Source organism: Haliotis rufescens, unplaced genomic scaffold (genome assembly GCF_023055435.1).
Source record: "Haliotis rufescens isolate VD_foot unplaced genomic scaffold, xgHalRufe1.0.p SCAF_58, whole genome shotgun sequence".
Lineage (NCBI taxonomy): Eukaryota > Metazoa > Mollusca > Gastropoda > Lepetellida > Haliotidae > Haliotis > Haliotis rufescens.
The window spans coordinates 811,403-820,859 of record NW_025964312.1 but is presented as its reverse complement, the minus strand read 5'-3'; positions in this window follow the sequence as shown (position 1 = coordinate 820,859).

Genomic DNA, 9,457 nt, shown 5'->3' with positions numbered 1-9,457 from the left:
CTTGGAAAGCAAGGCCAATCCAGTGACTGAAATCATAAGCAACGATTTTGGCCAAGTCACAGCTTCCTAAACAGCCGATCATGCGTCCAGAAATGAAATATATTTTCCAGATAAACACCGTTGTTGAAATATGGTTATGAAATGTAACACAAAGGAGCCCAGAGACTCCTTTCTGTGCATGGTTTGCATTGGATGTATTTGTTTCAGGGCCTGTATGACAGACTAGAGATCTATATGCAATACACAGTTTGTGAGAAATATGTTTCGAAATTCGAAATTTGTCGACATGAATATGAATCATCGATTTAAATCGATCAATATGTAATTATTTCTAATGATAACACATTTCGTGCAGCAAGAAAAACAAGAAAAATAAAATATTGGTATACACGTTCAATACACCTGGTATCAGCTTTATTTGATACTGATTCATAATTCTAATGCCAAAGTCGGAATCGTACGATAGCCATAACTTTTAGCAGAAATGTCTTATGATTATGGAAAGTGTTTTTGTAGGGTTTTTTTGCGTCAGTTTCGTCAGCAATCACTCATTTCATTCTCCAAATAAATACAACAACCACTATTCACTTCTTCGTTTGTTCAGCATCGCGATTCTCCACTAAAATATATCTTCCAGCTGAAATTATTTGATCTTTGCACAATGTTTCTTCTCTACAGGCAATATATCACCTTAGCAGCTTGTCAAGCCACATGCCGATCTTACTCTCAATCACTTCGAACTGTCAGAAGAGTAACAAATTAAGTGTGATTTTAACAGATTCACATTTAATGACGGCTACCATGAGATAAAGCTGCGTAACAGTCAAGTTTCATATAATAAGTAATTTATATCTGCTCAGGCCAAAGCTACTTCAACTTTGAACTTTACAACTACATATGTTTATGTATTTTTGTTTTAATGTTTTCTCGACGTTACATGCCTGAGATGCAGCCAAAGATTTGCCTGTGTCTTTCTTGTCGTCGTCGAGTAAGTGAGTGAGTGAGTATGGTTTTACGCCGCTTTTAGCAGCAATCCAGCAATATCACGGCACTCCGCCAATATAATGTAACACTCCAAATATATATTGTCAATGCAAGAGAAAAACTAGTCTAGATTATCAGCCGAAATAGATTCCAATAGGAGTAAAAGGCAAAATAGCTGTGAAAAAAATATGAATGGACCACCGAAAGTCAGTGATGACATGATACCAATGGTTCGCGAAAAGGGTACACGTAAGCATGATCTGCCCTCCCGGTGGCATTAGGGAAATACGTACATTTAACAGTTATATTATTTAACATTTAATCTTCTAACATTTGTCTATTAAAGGACAAATTATTGGCTTATGCTTGCCTTTTTATTGCCACTACTACGACAAATAATGACATAACTTGCACATGCATTTTGCTTTACTACTTTCCTCCATGACATTTTGGAACAAGCGTGAAGACAATGCCGTTTAAGACATTGTAAATCGACAATGGCTGTGTTTTGACGCACCGTTTGTCGGATATCAGGGCACCAACGTTTTTCAATAACATGTATACAATTAATAAACCGGATTTTTCATGTAGTCAGGTTCAATGAACTACATACTACCTGAGCGTCTCGTTTTTGATGAGTGTATACCCGACATTGCACATAAAATAAGCAAGGTCTTTGTTGACTTGCTATCACTGACAGCAATGGTCATAGCAACGGCCATCCTCTATCCGGTTTCTCATTTCCGGAGCAGAACAATAAGACGACATTTAAAGAAAATCCTTTTAGTCACTAATTACAAGTCTAGATGTGTACAACGTTCTTAGCGCTTGCAATAACTATATTGTAATCGGTCACCTTTGCAAGGCTAACACTATTTAGCAAATGCGGGAGAGAAACCATGGAGCTTGGCAACAGTTATCAATTGTGTTCAGCTCATTTCTACATGTATTTCTATTTGAGGGCAATTGACAAGCTGCCTCCACTTTTATCAGCAATTCTGTACGCATGATATATAAACCCCTTTATATTGTCGGTACAGGTACCCGACTACACATTTCAACTGGTAAATGAAAATGCAACGAACGCGATTTTTCGCAATATAGAAAACGTGGAAAAAAAGTAAATAATTTGAAGAAAGTTGCAAAGTATTTTTTTATACAAACTTAGATTGATTATTGTCTACACAAATGAAAGAAAACAGTTCTGAATATTGGAAAAAGATTCTTAAGTCGGCCGCTTTTGCTCACTGATGAACACACTTCCTGAGTTTCCAGATCATTTTCAGATTCTGAAGCTGGAACGTCTTTCCACGTCACTGTCAGGCATGCCTAACACGGTGTAGACAGGATCTGAGGTTTAGATTACCAGATTGGGACAGTATTACTACTCACGGATGAGTCCATGTGAAACTGGACAGCTCTGATGGTCGCGCAAATGCAGACGTCGTAAGTTCACTTTGCACGAGGCTGATGCCTACCCACACGTTGCACGAGTTGCAACAGATAGATTGTTTGTGACAGCATAACATTGTTGTACTGCCACGGCCGGCTGTTTCTCCAGACCTCTTCCCCATTGAAGATGTCTGGGATAAGATGGAAAGACGTCTACGACAGGACCAGCACCGCTGGTAATACAAGCACAGTTTGGCCAATCTTTGGTTGACATTTGGAACAAAATCCCCATAATCGCTGCCCTGTCTATATCAACGTAAATTCGATATTGACTTTGTTAATTGAGTTGTTACACCATCCCTCCTTTAGGGCGTGTCCCTCTGTCTCCTGCTACCAGGTACGGGTGTTGTCAATCAACTTGTCATGATAAAACCTTGATCAGATAAAAGACTAAGTACTATGTTGTTATTTTCAAGAACATAACATTTCAACACTTTATATGAAGCTTAGAATCCGTCTCCGTAAAATATACATTCGGTAATGGAATGGAATTCACAAAATGTAAGTGGTACAATTAGAACTTCTATCGCTGAATTAAAAACACAGAATTCATCCGCATGTTACCAGAGCTACGTAGATGTAGCAATGTGAATGATGAAGTGTTCAGGGTTAATTTGTCTCACATTATTTTTTACTCTTGCTGTTCATCATTGGAAATGTTTTTTCACTATTTTCCCGAATGTAACAAATAAACTTTAATTAGCTCAACCTTTGTCTATTAGCATTATTAATATTGGGTCTAAGCCTAATACGGCAAAATTCTAAATGGTAACCAAATTCACTCGGAAGAACAAAATAATTAATATTCTAACTATGTCAATCAATATTTTTATTAATTAATATGAAGTATTTATCACTCCTCCTCTGTTGTTTCACGTCTTCAGTGTTGCTTGCATATGTAATATATGCCTATAGTACAATGCCCTAAGTCATATGTTGTATTCTATATATTTTTTTGTTGCAAATAATAATATATCATTTAAATATCACAGTTAAATAATTATTCTCTAGCTCCCTCGTGTTACTTATATTCTAAATGTACAACATTGTCATCGTTTTACTAACTACTGCGATATGAACGCTACGTATTTGTAATATAACTGTACACTTACATACAGGCATACATACATTTATTACTCGCCCGGGAAGAGTTCACCCGTTTAATGAACATTCAGCTGTATTACACATTGTGTAATACCAGTTTTGCACTGCGGGAACAAGTTTCACTTAAACATTGTACACTCCCAATATCCCTGGGCTTATTCAGTGACATTGCGTGGAGAGATTATAGATCACTAAGAGGAGCCCATGAACGCTCGATGACCCCAGCAGGCTGGTTGCAGCAGGTTGCCAGGCTGACGTCACATGGCATTGTTTCGTCGGTGTATCTTGCAACAGAATTCCACAAATTACGTCATAGGATATTGTGACGTGATTGTAAACATTGTGCCGCAGGACCCCGTGAAATAAACTGATCCGTAGCGCATTGGCAGTCGAGAGTCTATGGGTATTTCGATAACCTTACCGCCACTCAAGTGGATGACTGTGGATTGCGTAGATGTCTGCCTATTCACACACTATTGTGAAATTAGGAAAAGTTATCAATGGCAAGTAATATATATGATACTCAACTGGCTTCGTGTAATACCAATTTTATGAAACGAAATTTTATGAAGAGCGAAATACTTATACATGAGTTTTGTTAAATTAACAAAATTACAAGGGTATTTTCAGTATTCTACTTTCACATGCACACACACACGTACGCACGCACGCACACACACACACACACACACACACACACACACACACACACACGCACGCACGCACGCACGACGCACTGTTGACTGTTCTGTGTAGCAAGTTTCAACAACATATATATTCGGGTGTTCTGCTCCGGAAAACAGTGGGAGGATGGACATCGCTATAACACACACACACACACCATAAAATTACAAGTGTAGTTTTGGTATTCTATATACACATGTACACACACGCACGCACGCACGCACGCACACACACACACACACACACACACACACACACACATACATACGCGAGCACGGGTGGCCCAGTCGTCTAAGGCGCCGCGATTCGCTGTGCAGAGTTGCGTCCCTTGGGCACGCCAGAAACCTATGATTATGGGTTCGAATCCCGGTTAGCCCCGATTATGTTTCTAGGTTTGTAAGCACCACACCCGTGCTCTCGTGGGTTTCACCGAAATGGTAAACGTCTAAGACCTGCATCACTTCGTGTTTTCCTCCCACATTTAGCTGAGACGCCGTGATATAACTGTAATACTGTTAAAAGCGGCGTTAAACCCAACTCACTCACTCACACACTCACGCACGCAAGCACGCACACACAAATACATACATACATAGATAAGAGAGCGCATTGATCGCTTCAACTAGATAATAGTTAACTCGGGTGAACTATCAGTACATGTATCCTGACTATGTCATGAACACAGCGATTCCTTATTACATTTTACTTATCACAATTTGTTTTCAATAGGGCTGTACCTGCCTAATCATTAAGACTGTTTACAATAAAATATTTCTACAACAAACCTCTTTACATCCGAATCCATTTGCACGAAGTACGTTTAGAGCACAAACCCAGAAGTAAATACTGGCACTTTGCCAAGGTATTACGTTACTTCAGCGAGGTAACGCATTGATTGCCACAACTGAACATGTACAATACGTGTTGAAACCATGCACAAGCATTACATAAAGATTCATTGATTGCCTCCCCAGACTGATACACAAATCAAGATACACAAATCAATTTAACTGTGTTGAATTATTTAATACATGTGCACGGACTTATTCTTGTCCACAACGAATCCTAAAGGCTTTATTAATAATGTTGCAATCATGTCACCACCCTCAATGTAGTTGAAAGGTTCACCCTTTCGATTATTCTACCTCTGAGTCCCTCAAACCCCTACCCATCATAGAATACTGCTGGTTGTCCAGGGCTAAACTAGATATGACAGGGTACTCAGGATCTGTGACTTGCTTATTGCTTAACATCCTGCTTCGTTGGATTGGATCGCTGATCACGCTCGCTAGTTTTTCTGCTCTAGGCTTGGTGATTTGACAGGTGATTTAAAAGACCAGAAATCACTCATGGCACAAATAGATAACCCAGATAATATACTGTAATACATAATGTTTATTTGACACAGAACCAAGATATTTACAACTGTTTGTTTTTATTTGAGAAGAAACTATGGTATAAACTGTCATCAATGACGAAATACATTTGTGGTGGGATAAAGAGTGGCGCACTTTTATTCATGACAGAACAATTTGGTGGCCGAAACATGGAGGGATAGTCCTCAAAACTTATTGACCGCCAATAGTACAGCATCACACCATATTTGTGGTCTTCAATGCTTGTTTTTCCGAAAAGGCAGAATGGCGGATGACTCCTATGCTCGTGTCCTGTATTATCTGGTTCGCAGAACCTCCACAGGGTGACTACCAAGTAAAGATGGGTGCATCTGAGAGACAATCTCCCTGCTGCTTCATGCACTACCATTGGCAAGAAGCAGGGGACAACTCAAATGATTGGCTCAAAGTCCACGCCTGCGAGCCCACTCCTGTCACTGAGAAACGTTTGGCAGCACTGACATATATTTCAAACTCTTCTCCTACCGGCAGATCATGTAAGCACTCAGAACAGAGGGAAACAACTTACAGAAAGCAGCCATAATATGTGCTAACGTCAGAGGCCGTCAACTGCAGAACGGTTCTGCCAAGCAGCCCATTATGCCCCATCAGTACGAACCATGTCAAAAGCATTTGAAGCATCGGTAAAATGTGTATGAAATTGGCATAATGTTCAGCTCTAATATCCTGATCTTCATTTTTGTGATATGTGGACTCGTTCTTTTGCTAATTATTGGATTATGATCACAACAAAGCCAAGATTCAGAAGCAGAGAAGGAGCAGTATCCTGAATGTGCAGACCAAGTAGGTTTCTGAATTCTCAAACCAAACGGGACCTTGTCATCATGTAAGCACTCAGAACAGAGGGAAACAACTTACAGAAAGCAGCCATAATATGTGCTAACGTCAGAGGCCGTCAACTGCAGAACGGTTCTGCCAAGCAGCCCATTATGCCCCATCAGTACGAACCATGTCAAAAGCATTTGAAGCATCGGTAAAATGTGTATGAAATTGGCATAATGTTCAGCTCTAATATCCTGATCTTCATTTTTGTGATATGTGGACTCGTTCTTTTGCTAATTATTGGATTATGATCACAACAAAGCCCAGATTCAGAAGCAGAGAAGGAGCAGTATCCTGAATGTGCAGACCAAGTAGGTTTCTGAATTCTCAAACCAAACGGGACCTTGTCATTTGACCAACCGCTAATGCAACATTCTCATTAACAACTTCATCAGCTGAATTATGGTTGGATTTAGATATCGGTTTGAGATAATATTTGAGAGACATGTGTTAACGGCAACGACCTTTGAGGACATTATATGCATTCACCAGTGCAAGAGATTTTGAGATGTAACCCAATTTATCTAACTAAAACCTAACTTAGAATACAACACAGAAATGATGTCTAAGCATTTCCGAATTGATATAGCGAAAGACATGAAATTTCCAAACCGTTTCCCAAATGATCCATCATCAGCAAACTGGGATGCATCTATATTTAATGGGAAATCAATGAAAATGTCATTTATCCTAACATTGAAAATCACAGGGCTAATAACACCATCTTGTGGGGAATCATTCTCAATTAAATGGAAAAAAACCCAGAAAATAGATCTTTCTGAAAAAATAAAACGAATCTATCTTGTCCTTTTCTCCAAATCATATGATTTTTCAGCTTTAAGGAAGATGCATAACATGTCCTCTTGATTGCATAAAACTTGTTGTGATTCGGTTAAAAGCCTAATTGTATTCTTGAGATAAGCCTCTTCTTCACAAGCAAAACTTCAACCGATTTGTGTCTATCTTTCCATAATTTTGCAAAGATTGGAAGCATGTGTTGTCATACGATTTTTTGAGTTTCTGAAATCCCTCAGCAAGTTATGAGAGTGAATTGGCCTTCCGAAAATCGATAATTCTACTGCAGTCTACACCTAAAACAGGTATATTAACAGGATATGGGTACTACTGAAACTTTTGATTCCAGACCAAATATAGGATAATGGAGTAAAGGTATTTATACTTGAATAAAGTTTCGGCAGCTAGATCGTTTTGCCCCTCGAACTACGCATTGAAACTCGGTTCGTTTCTTTCAGAATACAAACATATCACAACGAAGTGAAATATGACAGATTGCTTACTTGACGTTTTTCTAATGGTATTTTGTTTATTAATGTTATCATTTGAAAAATCAACATCTTCAGATCATTTCAGAAGTATATGCTGCTCAGAAAGAGAAGAAACATCAGACCAGGTTATATTTTTACATTTCTATCGAGGACTGACATTAGTTTCAAGCGATCACAACATATAACATCGTCTTGGAACACATCCCAGTTACGTCTAAATGCAAATGGGAGAATATCATCGTCAGGTCCAAGGGAGAAAACATCCCTGTCCCCATATCATATTGGGTCATTTGACCATCATTTAAAGTCACCAAGCCTAATTCCTCTAAAATGTGTTAAACAAATCACAAATCACAGTGATTGCCTGAGTTTGTCATTGTAATTCTTAACTGCATTGGCTTTAAACAGTTTTATCCAAGTTTTGCTTTTTGAAGGACAAATCAGATTTTACCAATATTGCACAGCTTCCTCTAAGAGGATATGTGACATTTAGCTTTCCAGTCGGAAAATGACGTAGCCCTTGATTTTAGAATTACCTCAGACCACAGGAATGTCTCACTGGCGCAGATGAAGTCTGGAAGATTGTTTTAATAAAGTGTTTTATATGAGTGCCAGCTATTGACTCATGAGACTGAGCTTTCCCGTTCAGTTCAAGGCAGTGTTTTTTCAGTGTTTGATCGTTGTTATTGACAGGTACATGATCCAAACAGGAACAGTGCGCGGGACAGCAAATGGAAGAGCTGATGGAATACTAGGTTGTTTAGGCGTATGTGTTGTACGTATCTCCAATCGACGGAAAAGTAGATCCGTCAGAATTCGGAGGAGTAAACGAGACAATACGTGTGCTACGGCATTCAAAACCTTATTTTCTCCATCCTTTACATTGTTCGATTTAACCCCCCAAATCACTCATTCACTGTGTACGTATTACCTATAATATGATAATTTTGTTCTGTGTTGCACCTTTGTCATAAGATGGCCTCACTGTTCCCTACACCTGATCTTTTATTCATCATATTACTTTAATAATTTAATGATTTTGTTGTATAAGTATATTACTTCAAAAGAGTAATAAAATTCTTGCTTGAAAGTTGTCAGGGTTAGAGCATGTATAGGCTTATTGTAGTTTGCAAAATGGCAGAAATGTGGAGGACTTTCCATATTTATAACGCATCAGTGACATAATTCACTGCAGCTCTTTTTTGACTTGTATTCATGTGAACGTTTGACTTGACTTTGCATTTGTATGTGAAGGGTGCCACCAGTGAGGCAGGATACGGAACGCCTTTTCGCCAACACCTGGTATCATCACTAATTGATAGTGTTTCATAAACACATGTTGATAATATAGTTACAATCGTTTAAAATAGACTGTGGTTTCAATAGATATTTATTATGATTATCAAATAAGTGTACTCGCTTTTTCCCATAGCATAACATCCACGTCGCATTGTCCTTTCGAAATCAGTAGGTTCGCTTCAACTATTATATGTTAATATAATATAATTTATATTGTTATAACTGTTATATATTGGACCGCCTACGTGGTCTAGTGGTAGAGCGTCCGCCCGGAGAGCAGAAAGTCCAGGGTTCGATCCCCGACCGCGTCATACCAAAAGACGTGAAAAGATGGTACTTGATGTTACCCTGTCTGGCGCTCGGCGTAAAGGGGCTAAAACAAGGACTGGTCGGCTCAGTATACTGTGTCTG